This window comes from Carettochelys insculpta, chromosome 19 (assembly GCF_033958435.1).
Source record: "Carettochelys insculpta isolate YL-2023 chromosome 19, ASM3395843v1, whole genome shotgun sequence".
NCBI lineage: Eukaryota > Metazoa > Chordata > Testudines > Carettochelyidae > Carettochelys > Carettochelys insculpta.
Window position 1 is genome coordinate 16107434 of NC_134155.1, and position 22622 is coordinate 16130055.

General features: G+C 45.1%; 1 protein-coding gene across 2 annotated transcripts in view; it reads left to right on the forward strand.

Annotated features, from left to right (window-relative positions):
* Positions 1-22622, forward strand: part of LOC142023220 (sphingosine-1-phosphate transporter SPNS2-like) — a 172780-nt gene that overhangs the window by 50628 nt on the left and 99530 nt on the right. The gene's annotated exons all lie outside the window — the stretch shown is intronic.

Sequence of the window (22622 nt, forward strand, 5' to 3'; positions counted from 1 at the left end):
GTTCACTGGAGACCTGACAGGCTGATGCTAGTGATGTTGCAGGTGAGGTTTTTCTGTATGATGTCTGTCTTCAGGAGTGCAGAGTAGGAAAACAACATGTCTCCCAGAAAGGAGCAGATGGAATCCTGGGACCTTCTCTTAGATTGTAAGATCTGTGTTTTATTGCTCTAAGTTTGTATAGCTACTAGTCCAATGGAGGTCCTGTTCTATGACTGGGGCTCCTGGATAGTATTGCTGTACAAATAATAAATAACTCGGGCTTTTCTGACCCTTATCTACCTCTGTTGTAGCTCCAGTGGTGGTGGGAATGCCAGTCTAGTAGCCAACTAGCAAACTGGTTTGAGGTCTGTAGGCTGCCATTAAATGGCTCCATTTAGAGAGAGATCCTTGCAACGCACTGGCTATGTTTACACTAGCCCCCCGCTTTGAAAGGGGGTATGCTAATGAGACACTTTGGAAGATGCTAATGAGGTATTTCATGAATATGCAGCACCTCATTAGCATAATGTTGGCTGCGGCGATTCGAAAGTGCCACTTTTGAATTGTGCGCCACCCATGTAGAGGGAGCCTTTTGAAAGGACCCCCTGAACTTCAAAAGCCCCTTATTCCTATTTGGTTTTAGGAATAAGGGCCTTTCGAAGTCCAGGGGTCCTTTCAAAAGGCCCCCTCTACACAGGTGGCATGCAATTTGAAAGCTGGCACTTTCAAATTGCCGTGGCCAGCATTATGCTAATGAGGCACTGCATATTCATGGAACACCTTATTAGCATCTTCCAAAGTGTCTCATTAGCATACCCCCTTTGAAATGCGGGGTCCAGTGTAGACATAGCCACTGAGTTAGCAGTGATTGACAGTGGGTGGGAATAGACCTCAGTTAATAATGTTTGCATTCTGAGAGCAGATCTATGCTTAAGAAGAAAGTCGACTTAAGATATGCAACTCCAGCTACGTGAATAGTGTAGCTGGAGCCAAAGTATCTTAAACTAAATTTCTGCAGCATCCCTGCAGCAGGAGGTTGATGGGAGAAACTCTTTCATCAACTTGCCTTATTCCTCGCAACCCCATGGAGTACCGTAGCTGACGGAAGAGCAACAGGTGGCTGATTTAGTGTGTCCCTACTAGACCACTAAATCAACCTCCAGGAGATGGAAATCGACACACTGGAGATCCAGTTAAGTGCAAACAAGCCCGAAGAATGAGTGCTTTTAGCATCATGGAAACAAGAGCAAATTATCTGTCATGCCTGGTTTGTTAATACTGCACCAGCTGCTCTCCTCTTGGAAAGGCAGAGTTCAGCTAGACCAACATGCGTGACACTCATCAGGAACAGAAGGCCTGGACTTTACAAATGTTGCTAATTAGAAGTGGCATCAATCAGTTATGCCCAGAGCGGGGCTGGTTATCTGTTAAATCCTCCTCTACAGCCATTATTTTTATTTTTTGATCCTCAGCTCATGGTTAGACACTGGGCACCTCCCATAAAACATTCTGGCAGAAAATTGCACCCTCCTACGCAAATATTTCATCTTCAGTCGTCTGGCTGGATGAGAAACTTTTATAGAGAGAAAGTGTAGGAAGAGCTGACTCCTAGTAGGCATCTCATATGTGAACTGTGAGCAGTAGTAGTGTTGTTGATTTCTGTAGTGGATTTCTGGCCTGTCAGAAAACACACCGTATAGATGTCACAGCCTTTCTCCCATTGTGGGATTACTTACTTGTGGGAATGCAGCAGTCTTTGTCAGAGATCAGATGTTGCTCTGGCAAAGAAAAATCTCTGTATTTGCTTCTCTGACTGTCTTTCCTACCCGATGAGTGATGAGGGCCCTACCATTGCTGGTTTTGGTATAGTTCTGAATGTCTGTGCATCTCTGTATCACCTCAGCTTCAAGATTTGAAAAGCACCAGCTGGCTGGCAGGTCCTGCTCTTTTGGCTTGGGTTGAGGAGTGGCTTACTCTGTGAGTATTTGTGCTGGGCTAATAGGGTTGGTTAGAGAGTAAGCAGCTGTTCATGTAAGGAAGGGTTCGTCCTCAAGTGTTAAGCTAATTTTTACTGTCTGCATCTTACAGACGGAAAAAATTGAGGCAGAGAATAAAGTGATTTGACCAGAGCTCACAGGAAGCCTTCAGCAGAGGCAGGAGAAGAACTCCTGGTCCTCTTCCTTAGACTCATTATTTAACCTGCCCTCGCTGGAAGAATGAAAATGTTTGAGAGACAGAAATATCCTCTGATCTCCCAATGGTGGTCCCTTCAAACAGCATTGGGGGTGATATGGGGAGAAGGGCTTCTTATCATAGAATCATAGAAGAGTAGGACTGGAAGGGACCTCAAGAGGCCATCAAGTCCAGCCCCCTGCCCTCATGGCGGGACCAAGCACTTTCTAGACCATCCCTGAAAGCCATCTATCTAACCTCTTCTTCAATATCTCCAGTGATGGAGATTCTACCACCTCCCTTGGCAATTCGTTCCAGTGTTTGATCACCCTGACAGTTAAGAACTTCTTCCTAATGTCCAACCTGAACCTCCCCTGCTGCAGTTTAAGTCCATTGCCTCTTGTTCTATCCTCAGAGGCAAGGAAGAACAAGTTCCCTCCCTCTGCCTTATGACACCCTTTTAGATACCTGAAAACTGCTATCATGTCCCCCCTCAATCTTCTCTTTTCCAAACTAAGCAAGCCCAATTCTTTCAGCCTTTCTTCATAGGTCATGTTCTCTAGACCTCTGATCATTCTCGTTGCTCTCCTCTGGACCCGCTCCAATTTCTCCACATCCTTCCTGAACTGCGGTGCCCAGAACTGGACGCAATACTCCAGCTGAGGCCTAACCAGCGCAGAGTAGAGCATGAGAATGACTTCTCGTGTCTTGTTCACAACACACCTGTTAATGCATCCTAGAATCATGTTTGCTTTTTTTGCAAAAGCATCACACTGTTGACTAATATTTAGCTTGTGGTCCACTATAACCCCTAGATCCCATTCTGCTGTACTCATTCCTAGGCAGTCCTTTCCCATTCTGTATGTGTGACACTGATTGTTCCTTCCTAAGTGGAGCACTTTGCATTTGTCCTTATTAAACTTCATCCTGTTTACCTCAGCCCATTTCTCCAGTTTATCCAGATCCTTTTGAATTATGACCCTATCCTCCAAAGAAGTTGCAACCCCTCCCAGCTTGGTATCATCTGCAAACTTAATAACTGTACTTTCTATGTCAATATCTAAATCATTAATGAAGATATTGAACAGAACCGGTCCTAAAACAGACCCCTGCGGAACCCCACTAATTATACTTTTCCAGCAGGATTGAAAACCATTAATAACTACTCTCTGGGTACGGTTATCCAGCCCGTTGTTCACCCACCTTATAGTAGCCCCATCTAAGTTGTATTTGAGTAGTTTATTGATAAGCATATTATGTGAGACAGTGTCAAATGCTTTACTGAAGTCTAGGTATACCACATCCACCGCTTCTCCCTTATCCACAAGGCTCGTTATTCTATCAAAGAAAGCTATTAGATTGGTTTGACATGATCTGTTTTTAACAAAACCATGCTGGCTATTACCTATCACCTTACCACCTTCCAATTGCTTGCAGATGATTTCTTTAATTAGCTGCTCCATTATCTTTCCTGGCACAGAAGTTAAGCTGACTGGCCTGTAGTTTTCCGGGTTATTCTTGTTCCCCTTTTTATAAATGGGTACTATATTTGCCCTTTTCCAGTCTTCTGGAATCTCTCCCATCTCCCACGATTTTCCAAAAATGATTGCTAAAGGCTCAGATACCTCTTCTATCAGCTTCTTGAGGATTCTAGGATGCATTTCATCAGGCCCTGGTGATTTGCAGACATCTGATTTTTCTAAGTAAATTTTAATTTGTTCTTTTCATATTTCAACTTCTAAACCTACCCCTTTTTCACTAGCGTTCTCTATGTCCGGCATTCCTTCAGATTTCTCAGTGAAGACCGAAACAAAGAAATCATTAAACATCTCTGCCATTTCCAAATTCCCTGTTACTGTTTCTCCCTCCTCACTGACCAATGGCCCTACCCTCTCCTTGGTCTTCCTCTTGTTACCAATAGATTTGTAAAAAGCCTTCTTGTTTCCCTTTATGCTTGTAGCTAGTTTGAGCTCATTTTGTGCCTTAGCCTTTCTAATCTTGCTCCTGCATGCTCGTGTTGTTTGCCTATATTCGTCCTTTGTAATTTGTCCTAGTTTCCATTTCTTATAAGATTCCTTTTTTATTTTGAGATCATGGAAGATCTCCTGGTTAAGCCAAGGCAGTCTTTTGCCATGTTTTCTATCTTTCCTACACAGCAGGATAGCTTGTTTTTGGGCCCTTAATAATGTCCCTTTGAAAAACTGCCAACTCTCCTCAGCCGTTTTTCCCCTCAGTTTAGCTTCCTATGGGACCTTACCTACCAGCTGTCTGAGTTTACCAAAATCTGCCTTCCTGAAATCCATTATCTCTATTGTACTGTTTTCTCTTCTACCCTTCCTTAGAATTGTGAACTCTATGATTTCATGATCACTTTCACCCAAGCATCCTTCCACTTTCAAATTCTCAATAATTTCCTCCCTATTCCTTAAAATTAAATCTAGAACAGCTTCCCCCCTGATAACTTTTTCAACCTTTTGGGATAAAAAGTTGCCTGCAATGCAATCCAAGAATTTATTGGACAGTCTGTCTCCTGCTGTATTAGTTTCCCAACATATACCTGGATAGTTGAAGTCCCCCATCACCACCAAATTCTGGGCCCTGGATGATTGTGTTAGCTGTTTAAAGAAAGCCTCATCCACCTCTTCCACCTGGCTAGGGGGCCTGTAGTAGACTCCTAGTAGGACCTCATCCTTGTTTTTTACTCCTCTGAGTCTAACCCAGAGACTTTCAACCCGTCCATCTCCTACGTCCATCTCCACCTCTGTCCAAGTGTGTACATTTTTAATATACAAGGCAACACCTCCTCCCTTCTTTCCCTGTCTGTCCTTCCTAAGCAGGCTGTACCCTTCAATACCAACATTCCAATCATGAGTATTATCCCACCAAGTTTCTGTGATGCCAACGATATCATAGTTGTATTCATTTATTAGTACTTCCAGTTCTTCTTGTTTATTTCCCATACGTCTTGTCTTCCTGCCCAAAGAATAGAGAGAGGACTTTCTGTTTTCAAGGTTATTAATCCCATGCTTTAGTAAGGAGCAAATTCAACTAAAACCACCTTTAGAGGGAGGCATAAAAATAATATGGCATCCTTTGTTTTTATCATTCCTTTGTATTTTATCAAGCTAATGTCACATAAACCCCCACCTTTCAGCTGATAAGACAAAATGCTGTGGAAAGTGGGGCTTTTTGGCAGGGAAGGTACACGATGGTTTTACAAACCCACACAGAGGAGGAAGCACAGAAATCCTCCAAAGGCAAGGCACATGCTCCTACATTTGTACACTCTGTACACACACAAACTGTCTCTCAAACCACTCTGTCCAAGCACATCAGAAGTGGCTTGTGCTCATTTTCAGGGTCTGTGCCCAAATGTTTGTGGATAACACAGGTGTCTGGTATGCTGGCAGGGAAGAGAGGAACCCAAAGTTGTGTTTTATTATTTGTGCTAATTAGGACTTCATGCACCTACCAGCTCTGTAACATAAGCTGCGCTGAGAAACACTGTAACGCCTTATGTGGCAAAATCCCCTGAATTCAAATGCCTCAGCCATGAAAATGTAGTAATCTCTGAACGAGGGTTCTGTGACAGCGCAGGGCACGCTGACAGATGGATCACAGTTGTCACTTGCTCCCACGTTTTGAGTGATAGGAATGTAGCCATATCGACCCCAGAACTTCAATTATCTCTTGATGATGCTTTAAATTGAGAATTGAGCTTCTTTCCTGTCAAAGTGCTACCTGCTCTTGCTTCTGTGTAAACAATGCTAATTTGTGCCGAATTCTCCTCGAGGCTGGTGCATGAGTGTTATTCCATAAGGGTGTTTTTATCTTGAGGTTCCTTTAATTTCCCATCCGTAGCCTGTGCTGTGCAGAGTCTGGATAAGGCTGGCTGATATTTAGATGTGTTATAGAATTCCCTTGCCAAGGTAAGCCAGGGCAGCTGTGATCCAGCAGGATGACTGGGAGAAGCCACGCCGTGCAAAAGGTGATTCCATAGCGCAGAGTCATGAAGCAGGTGGGACTAGAACAGTGCTTGGGGCAGGGAGAAATTCCTGGAGTTGAACATATTACAAGCCTCATAACCTGCGAGAGAGAGGGGATTTAGGTTGATAAAACTGGTTCAAATGGCTTTTGTTTCTTTGGGTTAAAAATAAAGAACAATCCTGAATCAAGTTTTAAAAACTCAGGTTTCCAGGGGTGTATCTACATTGCAGTTAACACCTGTGGCTTGGCTTGTGCAAACTGATGATAACTCAGTTTAGGGTCTCTTTAATTGTGGTGTAGATGGCTGGGCTTGAGCTGGAGCCTGCTTTATAAGACCCTATGCAGTTGGAGTGTCCCAGAACTGGGATTCATCTGTAGTGCTGCTAGTGCAGATGCTCTGCACTGGCAGCAAAGAACTCTCCTGTCATCTTAATTACTCCAGCCCCTGCAAGTGGCAGCAGCCTCGGCAGCAGGAGAACTCCTGCCTACAGAGAGCTGTCCTGCTTAGGACAGTATAACAGATTACACAGGTGGTGGTTTATCCAGGCCTCTGAGCAATGTAACATATGCTGATGTGTGTAGTAGTGTGTACGTAGCCTCAACCTTGCAAGCCGCAGTTAGCTGGCCTGGGCCTGTCACAGGGTTTTTATTGCAGGGTAGACATACCTGAGAATTGAAGCCTGTGCTTTGATGTGGGGATGAGGGTACCAGCTTGTGTGAGTGGGTGCCCTGTACCATATTGTGCTGCTGATTTTTGAAAAAAAAATGTCTCTCTTTGCTTCGGTTTCACCCTTGTCTTTTCACATGGCCTGCTCCTTTCCTCCCACTGCTGGATTTATTTTCTCTTGGCCCTTTTCTCTTGTCTCTCTTAAACAGAACCTGGATCCAGTGATGATGGCACCTGTCTAACACACTGCTTCCTCTGCAGAGCTCAAAGTGCTGTACAGAGAGAGGCTGATGATGCTTGCCCGTTTTAGAGACGGCAAACATGAGGCACTTGGGAGGGAGGGAATTGTCCATGGAGAGAAGGTTGTGAAGGCCAAGACTATAGTAAAGTTTAAAAAAGAGCTAGATAAATTCATGGGGGATAGGTCCATCAATGGCTATTAGCCAGGATGGACATGGAGGGTGTTCCTCGCCTCTGTTTGCAAGAGGCTGGAAATTGGCAACAGGGAATTGATCACTCCATTACGTGTTCTGTTCATTCTCTCTGAGGCACCTGGCATTAGCAACTGTCGGAAGACTGGATACTGGGCTTGAAGGGCCTATGGTCTGACCCAGTATAGCTGTTCTTATGACACAATAGGCTGGGAGAGAGCCAGGAATAGCTCCAAGGGCAGCTTTTGAACCTATGACATTTGATCAGATTCAAAATGTGACCCAGTGAAGACTGCCAGCACTCCACAGGCCAAGCTGTGAGCATGGCAGAGGGAAGGCACGTAAAACCACCTGGCAGCTGGGTCCAGGGTATGCCGGAATTGAGAGCTGTTTGAGAGGGCCAGCTGTCAAAGGGCTGGAGAGAGCGTTCCAAAGCAGTAACTGTGACTTTCTAGAGGACGGCTTTGGTATTATCAACAGAGAAAGTCCTGCCAGCCCGGATCCAGACAGATGGGCTCAGGAACAGGAGGAGGAAGGGAAGGGAGTAACCTGGAAGGACTTGCAACAGGAAGCAACCCTTGGCTGTCTTTGTAGAGAGAGCATAAAGCATCTCTCCCGCCCACTCCTTTAGTCTCCTTCAGTCAATAGCTTTCAAGAGAATCTTGGTGATACCAGAGCTTAATCCCAGGGTTGCCCAGAGCTCACATTCCCCTGCAGATAGTTTCCTATTTGACCCTGCAGGGGTGGGTTAGCAAAGCCTTAGCCAATCTGCTGCGTTCCCCTGCCACAGGGTTAGGATTCCCACCTGACCTGTCCAGAGAAGCAGGACTGAACAGGTGGCAGGGAAGTGACCAGCAGTGCTGGGTGTGGGGTAACCCAAGCTGCAGGGGGCAGCTGGACAACCAGCTGTGGGAGACTGGGGGCTCCTGTGGAGCAAGGGTGCCCCTGCTCCCAATGCGCAGCCGTTTCTGTTCCTGACCTCCTCCCCGGCTCCCTGAGCTGCCCCCACTTCTGTTGGCTGGGACTATCCTCTGACTCCCACTGTCTGTTGTAGTGTGTGTGTGGGGGGGTTGGCACCCCCCCATCACCTCAGAGCTGGGGAAATGGGACAGGGGAGATCTGTCCGTGCTGCCTTGTTCCGGCTGGAGCTGTCGCTTGTGTCTGAACAGCAGCCTGCAGGCTCCTGACCCCTGCTCTCTGAGTGCTCTCTTAAAAGGACAGCATGCTTCCATACTCGGGCATCACACTCTCTCTCTCCCAGCACACAATACCCAGGCTCGCTACGTTCAGTTACCTCCCCAATTGTGTTCTGCTCCCTTTCCTTGTACAGCGTGGGGTGGAGGGAGGAGCAGTCTAGCATGGGAGCAAGCAGTGCCTCCAGGTGGGGCAGTTTCCCCACATGAGTGCAGGGGCCAGGAGTGAAGTGGGCACAGTGCAGGAGTTGTGGCCACAGGAGGGGCAAAGGGGACCTAGGAGGTGCAGGGGATGAAGAGCAGGGGATGGCGGCTCAAGAGGGAGGTGCAGGTATTTGTGGTAAAGTGGGCACAGTGCAGGGGTTAAGGGCACTGTGCAAGGGTTGGGGCTAGGAGGGAGGTGCAGTCATTGGGGCAAAGGGGGTTAAGGGCATAGTAGGTGCAAGGGGTCAAAGTGAAGGAGGCGCAGTGCAGGAGTTGGGGCACAGGAGGGAGGAGCAGGGGTTGGAGAGAAGGGAGGGTAGAGAGATCTTGGGGAGCCCCTGGGGGACAAGGGGCAATGGGGGGGCACCACAACCCCAGGGCCGGGACACCAAAATGCAGATTTGTCCAGTGTGCCATTTTTCCTAAGGCTGACTCTGACCCTTTAACTTGGCTGTATATATGGGACAGAAGGAAGAGGTTAGTGGCATAGGATGCCTTATGGCTCTGTTGCTCAAAAGCTTGTGTCTTGTATCAGTAGAAGGTGGTCCAACAAAAGATATTACCTCAACCACCTTTATCTCTCTCATATCCTGGGACTAAGGTTTTGTCTACATTATGCAGCTTTCAGCCAGATCTTTTTGGGAGTAGCTGCCATTTGGCTCTTTTGCCCAGAAAATATTTCCAGCTCCAATGAGAGAGCCTCTTTGTCGACAAAACTCTGTAGGGTAGGCCCAGCTGAAGTTTTTAAACATGTTTGTGTCCCACTGACTTTGGCTGGATTTAAACACATATTTTAAGTATGTGCTTAAGTGCATTCCTGAATCAAGGGTTCAGATTGCAATGACTTTTTGGTTACCATCTGGCCTAAATTTGACCTGGTGATCTGTGCAGTGATGTTTTAATATGGGCGCAGAGCTGCAAAATACAGAAAATTTTTTAAAAAATGGTTTCAAGTCAGACTTACATTAAAGTATTTCAAAGTTTCTCGTGCAGCAAAAAGTCAAGAAAACTTTCAGGTTGACCTGAAAAGTAACATTTCAATTTAGAATGAAATTCTGAAATGAAACATCTGTCTTGAATAAAAAAATTGGAGCATTTCATTTTAGTAAAGCTAAAACAAACCATTCTGATATGCTCATTTTTTTACTTTTTCCCCTCAGCCAGGTGTTCATACTCTATGCATTTATACTAAGAGTCAGGGGTCCACTATAGTGTTTCTTTTTCAGACAACGATATCTTGGGACTTCAAAAATTAATTCAAAGTTGTTTGCCAAAACAGAATGTTTAAAAGTTAATGATCCTCTCCTCAGCCTTCACAGTGAACAGTAACACTGAATTACCTAAAAGGTGCCCCCAGTACTCCCATTCACCCCACCCCACTCTTGTTTACTGAAGCACATAATCTAGTGTGCTTTATTCTGCTACAAGAGGACTCTGAACAAAACTGCTCTGGTCTGTAGAACTGCCCATAAGTGCAGTGTGTGAAGTGTGTGAAAGATAACTATTCCCCAGTAACTGCCTAACTGGGACCAGTAGTAAAATATTCTGCAGTTGATAGCAGAGACACACTGTATTTTCAGAGTAATTAGAGAGCAATGACTGCTCAGCCCCAGAGGAAGTGAGCTCTGTGTCTCTTCCTTGTTTGCCTGCATTGGTTAAGAGTTATGCTGGCTGGGTTTGTAATGACATTTGTAGTGGACACAGGAAATGAGCTAGTAAGGTGAAAAGAGTTGTTATAGCATTCTAATGCTGTGGCTGTCCGTACTTCACTTGGTTTAACTGCAGTTTAGACATACTTCACGACTGCATGAGATGTTTTGTACCCCGATAGAATCAGAGCCTATATTTATGGTTAGAATCACAAGTGGTTGACCTTTTTGTGGACAAAGCACTAGGTAAAGTTTCAAGAGGACTTTGATTTTATTGTTAGCTTACCCACTGATCTACTGGGTAACCTTGAGTAAGTCTCTTCCTGATTCTGTGTCTTGGTTTCCCCATTTGTAAAATTGGAATATTGATACGTGAGGTCCTTTTGTAAAGTGCTTTGAGATCTGTGGATAAAAAGTGCTTTAATAAGACTTCGGTGGTATTATAGTAATTAATGTCTAATGTCTCCCTTCCTTTATAATATCATTACGTACACTGACTGCACCTGAAAGTGAAATGTTCTTCATCCTAGTGAAAAAATATTCAGTGAAAAGGTTTTTGTTTTCGTTTTTGTTTTGGCTGAAAATTTTCATAGAAAGTTTTCAGGTTTTCAAGAGACCAAAACCATTTTTATTGTCAGGAACTGAAATATTTCAGATAGAAACTGAATGGGGAGGAAGGAAAGGCTGCAGAACTGTTTGTTTTTAGTTGTCAAAAGCAGGAAAATGTTTCTGTTTCCATTTGAAAGGTTTCTGTTTTCTGCAAATGAAAACAAAACAAAGCAAAGTTTCATTTGTTCATGAAAACCTGAAACAAATTGAACCTAATTTCATGACCATCTGGAATGATCTCTTTGACTGGAAATGTCAGGGGGTGGGGGAGGAGAAGCCAGTTGTCATTTAAAAAAATCATAAAGTACTTTGAAAATGTTCAGCCTGCTCTAATCACTTCCTTCCTCCCATCATTTCTCGCTTTAGCTTGTCATGGAACACTTATTTCCTCGCAAAGCCAGCGTTGACTTTACAGACTTTTTTTGGCTCTTCCCTCTCATTCCTTGTCTCAGTTGAGGTTTATGCTGAGCTGCATCAGCTCATGTTCATTCTCTTGCAGTTTAACATTGTTTAACTGATAGCCCTAATATTAATAATCTGATCATTCTGCAAAGCCTTGCTGGAGACAAATCAGAGGTTATATTAATTCTGCATCAATCTGTGCAGTTTAAATAGGTGGCTATAATGAACTACTGCTAGGAAAGGATAGGTTTGGAGTGTCATTAAACAGAGAGCAGTTAGGTTACTGTACTGGGCTCAGAAGACAATAGCTCTGTTCCAAGCTCACCTACTGGCCCGCTGTGTAATCCTGGGGCAGGGCACTTCCCCCCCTCTGTCTGCTTCTTCACCTACAACTCTTTGTCTATTTCAATGGTCGGCTCTTTGAGAGGGGCTGTTTATGACTGTGTGCAGTGCCTAGCACTTGGGGGGCTTCAACCTTAGTCTGGGCCTCTAAGTGTATGTCTGCAGTAGAAGATGAGATCTAATTTGTTAGGGCTAATTTTGTAGCACCCGATTTTATAAAGTTGAGGGTGCCTGGCCATACTGGCACATGAAGTCAATGGAGTGCACCCCATTAGTGTATGCCACCTTTACTTTGTCAGCAGTGCACTGTGGGTACGTATCCCACAGTTTCTGCTGCCCTGTTGCATTCTGAGTTTCTGCCCCAGTATCCAACAGGACAAAAATGTACTATGGTTGATTCTGGGTGTGTATCATTAACCTCCCATTGTGCACTTGTGTCCTCCCCCTCCCTTTGGAAAGCAACAGCAAAAAGTGTTTTTACGACCTTTTTACATATCCAATCAGATGCCATTGCAAGACTAGCAAGGGACCCATACAGCTTCAAACTGTCATGGCAAGTATTGTGAAAACCTTACACATTGTGCTGTGGTAGATGCAGAGCCCAAGCAGCCTTCAGACTGATGAAGACTCTGAGGAGCACATAGACATACGAATACTAAACACTGGAACCGAGGAACGAGGAGATGCTATCTGCACTTGATGCATTTTACAAAGCGGAGCACCGATTCTGGTGTCATGAAACAAGCTCAGACTGGTGGGACCCCATTATTCTGCAGATATGGGATGATCAGCAGCGGCTACAAAACTTCTACATGTGTAAGGCCACTTTCATGGAACTTTGGGAATTGCTTTCCCCCACTCTGGAGAGCAGCAATACCGAAATGAAACCTGCTCTGGCAGTTCAGAAGTGTGTGGCAATAACTCTGCGGAAGCTTGTAACACTAGACAGCTACTGGTCAGTGGGCAATCAATTCGGAGTAGGCAAATCTACAGAGAGAACTGTTGTCATTCAGGTAGGCAAGGCAATCAATGACCTTCTGCTCTAAACGACAGTGACTCTGGGAAATGTGCAGGACATAGTGTGTGGGTTTGCCATGATGGGGTTTCCTAACTGTGGCATGTCAATAGATGGAATGCACATCCCTATCTTGGCACCAGACCACCTTGCCACAGAGTACATAGACTGCAAGAGGTACTTCTCTGTGGTGTTGCAGGTGTTGGTGGATCACAAGAGTTGTTTCATCTACACCAATGTGGGATGATCAGAAAAGGTGCATGACACACACATCTTTAGGAACTCTGGTGTGTTCAGAAAGCTGCAGAATGGAACTTTCTTCCCAGACCAGAAAATCACCGTTGGAGATGTGGAGATACCCATAGCAATTCTGAGTGATCCAGCTTACCCCCTAGCTCCTTTGGCTCATGAAATCATACATAGGCAGCCTAGACCACAGTAAAGAAACAGTTCAACTACAGGCTGAGCAAGTGCAAAATGGTAATACAATGTGTTGGCTGTTTAAAAGACAGGTTCAGGAGCCATCTGATTCAGTTAGACCACAGCAAAGGCAACATTCCCCTCTTGATGGTAGCCCTCTATTTGCTCCATAATTTATGTGAGAGAAAGGGGAAAATTTTCATGCTAGGCTGGAGGGCCAAGGTGGATCATCTGTCCAGTAATTGTGAGGAGCCAGATACCAGGGCAATAGGGAGAGCACAGTGAGGAACCCTGCTAATCAGGGAGGATTTGAAAAACAGCTTTGAGTGGCCAGACAGCGGCATGACAGTCATGTCTGTTGTTCTTAAGGAGGTGCCCCTGAATGACGTGTGCTTGCCTGTAAACCTCCCGCCCCTCTGTACAACATAAGCAATATAGGCACTGTTTCTGCAAGCTTATTTGGTTTTCTTCAGGGACAGTAAAGGAGTTGAGGACGGGGCTTCAAGAGTCAGTAAGCAAGGCCATTTTGCCATCACAGGTGGGGGAATGACATCGATCTGCTCTTAGAAGCATCCCTAGGAATGGAATGCAAGGCTGCCCTTGATTTCATAGAATCATAGAATTCTAGAGCTAGAAGGGACCTCAGGAGGTCATCAGGTCCAACCCCCTGCCCAAAGCAAGATCAGCCCCAACTAAATCATCCCAGCCACAACTATGTCAATACAGGACTTAAAAGCCACTAGAGATGGAGACTCTACCACCTCTCTCAGTAACGCATTCTAGTCCTTCACCACCCTCCTGGTGAAATAGTTTTTCCTAATATCCAACCTACACCTCCCCCCTGTAACTTCAGACCACTTCTCCTTGTTCTGCCATCTGTCACCATTGAGGACAGTCTCTTTCCATCCTCTTTAGAGCTCCCCTTCAGGAAGTTTCCCCCTGCTCTGCATTCTGGGGTACTGATTAGGGTCAGGGGGAGGTTAGGGAACATGGTGAGGAGGGCATGTGATTCAGCATGGGCTGCAGTGGAGCTCTGTGCTCCTGTACTAGGCATCGTAGGAACTCTGCTGCTTCCTCAGCTTCAACATCTCCTCCTGGGTCTCAACTTTGCACTCTTGGAGCGCTCTCCTCTCTTCATGATCTTCTCTCTTTCTTCCCTTCCAAGCATCCTCTGTGCATCGGGTACAACACAGGTATTTTAAGGGACCAACTCGGCTTGGTTTGCTTCCAGTCATGCTAAGGCCCAGAGTGGGGCATGCTTTCAAGGCTGTGATTGCAAAAGCAGTTTCTGCAGCTGTGCACAATGCAAGCGGGTGGGTGAGGCCCAGAGACTGTGGCAGTGGTGGTCACCATGTCCTTCTCCTCCCCACTTTGTTGGGGATATTGAACCTTTTCCTTCTCCTCGGGGCTCAGGGAAAGGAAGGGAGTGGGGAGGGCAGGCATGGCAGTGAGGTTTGTGGTTTTGGGGCTTTGTGTCTCTCACAGAAGCCATGTACTTCTACTGCCCACTCTGCTGGGACAGTGACGTTTTCCCTTTCTCCAGAAGCTTGTGCTGTCATAGTAACGTAATGCTCCATCCTCTGCTTCCCCTAAGTTGCAAAAAGAGGTATGAGCCGCCTTAGAATAACAAACAGTGATAAGGAGGAATGGATGCTGACTGAATGTGAGGAGAAGGCTGGTCAGTATGCTGTACTGCTCTGTGGTGCAGTGACACCAGATTACTTACTGGTGGCCTTGCATGGTAAGGTGTCCCATCGAGGAGGTCGGAATAAGGCAGGCCTCCCCAAAAAGAGAAGAATTAAAGAGTACCCATTTGAGAGCTTTAGGGAGATGTGCCAGGAGGATTGGTGCCAGCCCCAGACATGTTAAGTTGTTCGAGGGGCCCCAAGCTGCATAGGTACAAAACCCACCACAGATCACACCCAGTTGCCTTAATTCACTTGCAGCATGATTAAAAATACGAACTCACCGGAGGTGCTCTCCCCACCATCAGGGTCCAGCTGCAAAATGCCCTGGGAGGAGGGGATGAGATCCAGTATTACAAAAAGTTCTTGGCTGTCAGTGAGATTAACAGCTCCATTTGCCTGCTGACCATTGTCATCTTCTTCCTCATTCATGTCCTCCGAGCTGTTGCCAGAGATTTCCTGAGGAATTTCTTCACAGGTGTCCACAGACTCTTTGGGGACAGTGGTTGGGTCTTCTCCTTAGAATCACATGCAGCTGCTCACAGAAGCGGCAAGTTTGCGGCAATGACCCAGTACATACATTTGCTTCCTTTGTCTTATGGTATGCCTGCCTTAGCCCCTTTATTTTCATGTGGCGCTGCTGGGCATCCCTGGTATATCCTTTTTCCTCTTTGCCATGTGAGATCTTAGCATAGACGTGTTCTTCTTTTGCTGCTTTGCAGTTTTGCCAGCATAGATTCATCCCCACACATCGCAACGATGTCCTGGATCTCCGTGCAAGCTGCTTGCTGGAGCTTGCATGTGATCCTGGGAATTCATCACCAGATGTGCTGCTGATGTGATGCCTGTTCTGCTTGCCATGCTGGCCAAACAGGAAACAAAATTGAAATTTTCCTGGGCTATTTCCTGCACACCTGGAGAGCAGTGGAGCTGAAAGTGGTGGCCAGAGTGGTCACATTGGGGCATTGTGGGACACCTCCAGGAGGCCAAGAACATTGAATTTCATAGTGCTCCCTCTGGACTACCCTAAGGTTGACCATGCAAGGTTGATTTTGGGGTTACTCCTCATGAAAAGCGGGAATACAAAAGTTGTCTTTTAGGATCCCTTAAAATAATGGAACAGATCTTGTGGTATGGACTGGTTGCTTAGAAATTTGACCTTTTACCTAAATTCAACCTAATCTCCTAGGCTGTGTCTAAACTACAGCAATCCTTTGAAATAAGTACTTCCAGAAAATCTCTTCTGAACAAACTTATTTTGAAACAGCTCATCCACACATAAAAAAGTGGATCAAAAAATTGATCTGCTCTTTCAATAGAAAGCGTCCACACAGCCCCTGCTCTTTTGAAAGAATGGGCTAGGGATTGAAAAATCTGGTGCCATGAGGACTGCTTTTTTGGAAGAAGGGCTCATGGAGTGTCTACACATGTTTTTTTCAAAAGAAGATTTTGAAAGTCTGGGAGCAGAAGAGGACTTCCGGAAGAAGAGCCGCATTCTTTTGATTTTGGATCAAAAAAGCACATTTTGTGTGTAGGCGGTCCACGTATTCTTTCAAAACAGGGAAGGATTTTCCAAAAGAACTTACTAGGGTAGACGCAGCTTTAGTGTAGACCAAGTGTGTTATTGTACTGCAGATAACGAGTTGTATTTGGTCTCTGAGAATATATCTACATGGCAAAGAAAAACCTGTAGTCCAGAGTCTTGTAGTCCAGGTCAGTTGAATTGGGCAGTGGGGCTAAAATACCAAAGCAAAAATTGGAGTTAGCTGGGACCTTCATGCTTTTTTACTCAGCAACCTAATTGGCTTTGGAGGGTGATATAAACTGTCCTAAGCTCCTCTGTAGCATCAGCTGTCATTGACTCAGTAAAGAAGGATGGGCATTTTCTGTTTCACATGCTCCTCTGAGGAAGATGGGAAAGTGAGAGGGCAGCCTTGCAAAACAAAATGAACCAAAAAGTAATTTCTTCTCCTAAGTTTCTGAATGACGTGATACATTAGAGAAATCAAGTCTGATTGAGCTGTGCTCTGCTAGTTCAAGTATTTGGGGCTGTTTCGTTAAAAATCATTCCAATTGTATAGGTGTAGTTTACAGCATTTAGACATTTAACTTACTGATTGTGCCTGCAAAACAAGTCACTAGATCCTAAGTGACATAAATTGCACCTGCAGAATTGCAGCTCAAAATTGGTGGCTGAGTTGAGGACCCTTTAAAAATCAGGCCCTTGAAACAGATTTTAGTTGGGTGGGGCTACAGGAAAGATTTAGGGTGATAGGAGGCCTTGTACGTTCTTGGGTAGACAGAGCCACCTTATTGACTGATCACCGTTCCAGGTAAAATTGCACAGCTGATCTGCTTAGGTTGGTTTGCATTTCATTCTGAAAGAATAATTTTCCCCCTCCCGCTTCTTCCTTTAAGGGGCTGCCATCAGTAACATCTCCCTGGTGAGTATTCTTAGAAGCAGTGTGGGAGTGTTTAACATCCACATGATGATTTATTACTATTGCTGTGATTTTAAGAATCAAAATAAAGGGAGCAGCTATACAGTTTCTTCTGGCTTAATTTTGTGGGAGCCAGGCAGAGGAAATCTGAAAGGAAGCCATGACCTTTGGGCTGTTCTCTGCCTTCATCATCAGGTGAACACACCCTCTGATATTTAGGTAACTGCCCTGTGACTTGGTTTTGTTAATCACTGTGGCTGAGCTGTCAGAATGGTCCACTTTCAAGGATAAGTGGCAGACCGAGTGTGAAGTGGAGTAGCCCTGCTCATTGGGGCGTGAGAGAGCTTTGCAGATTGCCAAGGGTTGGACCCTGTTCTCTTGAGCAATGTTTCTAGGATATGAGAGAGTACAGGGAGCCTCTTTTCTTTTCTCCATTCATGTTGAATGCCCGGACTCCAGCTCCAGTCTTCTCACCTTGGGGATTTCAGCCACTGGTGTAGTTTCAGCATGCAACCTCCTAGGGCGGCACTCTGCAACCTGTGTGCTGTGGCACATTGGCGTGCCGCCAAGCAGCACTTAGTGTGCTGTCAGATTTTTTTTAAAAAATTAATTGAATAAATTGGGGTGGCCAACCTGTGGCTCTCTGAGACATTAAATGCAGCTCCTTCTTGGAGCCGTGTGCCGGGAGTGCCCTCAGCCACTCTACTACTCCCCCCAGTGCTTGGTGGGAGAAGTGCTTGGTGGCTGTGGCGGCAGCAGCTCCGGTGAATGGCTGGCATCAAGTCTGAGTGGGTGAAGTGGGGGTGCCTGGCTCTGGGGAAGGGGGTTTGGTTATATGTATTGGGAGTGCCGTAAAATTATACCGAGTGCTGAAGTGTGCCACAAGGTGCTAAAGGTTGCTGAGCAGTGCCCTAGCGTGTAGACAGGATGACTTGCAGATGTGCTTGAAACTGGATTGAGCAGCAGTGGTGACTCATTTGTGCCTTTCTGCCCTAGCAATTTGACCTGAGGCAGCTGCTGGAAACTGGGGTAGCTCCCCAGTGGAGGTGACCCTTAGCGCTGGGAAAGAAGCCCCAACTTCCTTGCCAGTGGACGTTCCCCCAAGAAGGGTGGTTTGCTGGGCATTGGTCATTGCCAGCGCCTTAGCTGGGTAACACACATGCTGCATGTTGCGGTGTGTTTATTGGAAAGTGGCAGAGGTGATGCTGTTTCTTTCTCAGGGTTCAGCATTGTGTGGGCCACTATACGCCCACACCATGAAGTTCTGCCTTGCCAACAGCAATTGCAGAGCAGAGAAAACCCTCGCCAACGTTCCACTATTTCCTCTTCGAGAGCATCCTGACCAGAGAAGGATGTGGCCCTAAATTTCTCTTACATTCTTATATAAGCCTGGTCACCAGGAATGCTTTAGTGGTGGGTAAATCTCTAAAGGTTCAGTTTGGTTTGGATGCTGATCTGAACCACTAGAGTCTGCAGGCTGGAGAAATCACACACGAGCAGCCCAGATGCTAGCTGTGTCTTCGTATGACCAGTTCTGGTTGTGATGGAGATCGGTAGTGAATGCTTCTGAACAACATAACCGTTCTGAGTTAAAAATGGAGCAGTAGATGGGAAGACAGGGAGGGTTTGTCATCAGCCCTGAAGGTGTTTGCCCACCCCAGGCACGAGCTCACAATGTGAGAGAATGCTGAGATAGTTGGGGAGGTTGTATGGAGCTCTTTATGCAAGTTCCTCTGACTGACAAAACAAAGCAGCAGAAATGTAGCGCTTTAAAGACTGACAAAATGGTTTGTTTGGTGATGAGCTTTTGTGGGACAGTCCCACTTCTTCAGATCAATTTCATTTCCAATACAGACTGACTGACATTTACAAGTACAGAGGACCAAAAAAAAAACCAATATAATAAAAACTGACAAATGAAGTAGGATAGAAGAAAGGGGGTGAGAGGTGGGGGGAAGTTAATTGTCATGTCTGAGATAATTACAAGCATCAAAGGAAGGGAAGCAGTCCTTGTAATGCGTGAGGTAGTTGATGTCTCTGTTCATACCACGTGTTAATGTGTCGAATTTAAATACGTACTCTAACTCACAAATCTCTTGTTCTAATCTGTTGTTAAATTCCCTTTGTTGCAGGACACAAATACTCAGGTCTTTAACAGAATGGCCCACTCCATTGAAGTGTTCACTGGTAGGCTTATGTGTATTGAGTTTGTTGATGTCTGCTCTGTGTCCATTTATTCTTTGGCGTAGGTTTTACCCAGTCTGTCCAATGTACATAGTGGCCAGGCGCTGTTGGCACATAATAGCATATATAATGTTGCTGGAGCTGCATAAGAATGTGCCTCTCATCTTGCAACTAACATAGTTAGGTCCAGTGATGGTTTCGCCTAGAATAAATATGTGGACAAAGTTGGCAACGGGGTTTGTTGCAAGGAAAAGTTCCAGGATTCCTATTACTGAGGTGTAGGCTGTGATTGCTGGTGAGAATCTTTCTCAGGTTTGGAGGTTGTTTATAGGAAAGGACAGTCCTGTCACCTAAAGCCTTCTGGAGTGTAGCATGCTGATCTGGAATAGGTTGTAGATTTTTAATGATGCATTGCAGGGGTTTGAGTTGGGGGCTATAGGTGATGACAAGTGGTGTTCAGTTGTTGTTCTTCTTGGGCCTATCTTGAAGTAGCTGGTGTCTGGGTATTCGTCTGGCACTGTCAGTCTGTTTCTTTTACTTTTCCCAGTGGGTAATTCAGTTTTATAAATGCTTGGTAGAGGTCTTGTAGTTTTTGGTCTCTGTCAGTCAGATCAGAGCAGATGCGATTGTATCTAAGGGCTTGACTGTAAAGTATGGAATGTGTGGTGTGAGCTGGATGGAAGCTGGAGGCATGTAGGTAAGTGTAGCAATCAAAGGGTTTCTCGTAGAGGGTGGTATCGATGTGGCCATCAGTGATTTGTACTGTTGTATCTAGGAAATGGGTTAGAGTGTTGCAGGCAGGTGGAGGCTTTGCAGCCATGCATTATAAGCAGAGTTAAAGCCTTTTTTGACAACTTGGCTTTGCAGCTTATCTCAGGGACAGTGAGATTAACTCTAATGATGTGCACATATAGCCAGTATTTGCTTTAGATGTCCCACATCCACTGAGGATGATTCTGGTACAACCTCTGCTACAGAATCCAGTTCTTGAGCTCAAGCTATAGACTCGTGATTTTAGCTGTAGAGGTCCACAGTTCAGTCCTTGGTGTTGACCAACATGACAGTCATCACAGGCGTGACATGCTATAAAATCCTTGGATGGGGAGCATGCTGCATAAGGGCCATGTGTCAGTACTGTGTAACACTTAGTGTAGGTTAGAAGAGCTCAGTGATAGGACTCTAAGGTTGTGTCTATATGGCAAAGTTATCTTGAAATAACAGCAGCTATTCTGAAATAATATTGGCTGCATCCAAACGACACACACACTATTTCAAAAGGAAATTGAAGTGAGTGCATTATTCCAATTCTGGTAAACCTCATTCCATGAGGAATACCTTCTTTTTCAAAACTGCTATTTCGAAATAGGCACTATTAAGAGATGGAATAACCCTATTTTGAAACAAGCCATACTGGGCCCCAATGGCACTGTTTCAAAATAGCACTATGGGCTCAAAAATGCTATTTTGAAATAGGTGGGTGCTATTTTGAAATGCAGTTTGTGTGTGGATGTGTTATTTCGAAATAGCTGTTTTGAAATGTCTTATTTTGGAATAGTGCTGCCATGTCGATTAGCCCAAAAGAGCAGAGGACAGGTTTCCCTGGAAAATGTATTGGCCACCTCTGCTCTCCGTCCTCCTGAGGTTTTTGTATGATGCTAGAAGTGATAATGCAGAATGTTATACATGGAAATGCTGATTTCACACTAAAAGCTCTCCAGTGAGATAGTCGTATGAGCTTGCTAACTGTGTTTACAATGGCTTGGATAATAGTACATCTCATATGTGTGCTGAGAAAATGCTCACTTTACACTTTGAAGACACCTCTGTTTTTCTGGTGTTTCTTTATTCAACAATGGCATCTAGTGAATTTTGTATGGGTGGAAAGTGCTGGATTGATCATCCGAAAGACTAGGACTTGCAGTTTGACCTCAGGAAAGATATAGTGCTGACAACAGCAGGACAAATCCCCTGCACAAATTCAGATGCATTGGTCCAGTCAGACCTTGACCACTGATGAGGATGTTAACTTGGGCAAGATCTTAGGATGCCTGCAAACACTTGTCCCCTAAGGAATGGAACAACTAATTTCAAAGGAGCTTCTAAGCACCCATCAGATGGCATTACTTTTATTCACTCCATACTGAGGCCAGATTGAAACAAGCAGTCTGGAAGTGATGGGCTCCTTAATCAAATAACAATCCCTGGAGCCATTCTGTGTCTTTAAAAAAAAAAAAAAAAAGGAATCTATTAACATTAAAGTAACTGATGTACAAGTGTATACTGCATTTGCCAACCTTACATTCTACAGTAATTTGCAATTGGCTTTTTTTATTTTAGGAGTATTAATTCTGGGAATGGCTCATAACAGTCAGAATAGATCTCCTAAATATGGGAGACACTTATCACAAGAATTATAGCCCTGCATGGCAATTGGAATTGCTGGTAGCTTTGGTCTTGTCTAGAGATGCTCCTGAGTTGCCAAGTTCAGCTCAAGCTCTGGAGCTGAATTTCCCAAAACCTGAGGGTTGTGAGTGTTCCAGCTCATTGATGCCACTTGGCTGTCAACATGATGGTCCCCTTATAAATCTGTAGTGATCAGTCCAAGGCCCCTCTTTGTTTGGGATTGTTTGTTTTTAGTTCAAGTCAATCTGAACCTAGGGATACATCACTGTTTAACAGCTCACCTGAATGAATTTGCCCCTTCGAAAGAGCAACCAGCCAATGTGAACAGATTGCTTTATAACTGCATGAGGCATTGTTGTTCCTAACTGCTGCCAGGAAAATATTGCCGGTGAATAATTTCTGTGGAGTAGCACCAGCCACTTACAAATGCAAGACAGATGCTTTCTTACAAGCTCTCTAATCCCTCTTCATTGTCTGATGAGGCTTTCTTGTTAGCCTATGTGTTTATTTGTGGCCTGGCCATTTGCACAGCCCTTTGTCCTGCAGCTCCTTAATGCACACTTGCAAACTACAGTCTATAGCCAACATTTATTTATACCCACCTAAAGGTGTGAAAGGATGCAGCAAAATATTGCTAGCTGTTTGGAGAAACAGATTGGCAAACCTGGGGTAATAGACCTAGGCAGGAGAATAGATTCCTCTGGCAGTTGGTGCATATTGTAGAACCCCAAGATAAGTGCACTCAAGTTGTGCGTATCTTGGTTTAAGTGACTCAGAGTGGTGGGGAGCTCGGGCCTGGCTCCATGCTGCCCACCACTCAGGGGAGTGTGGAAACTGAC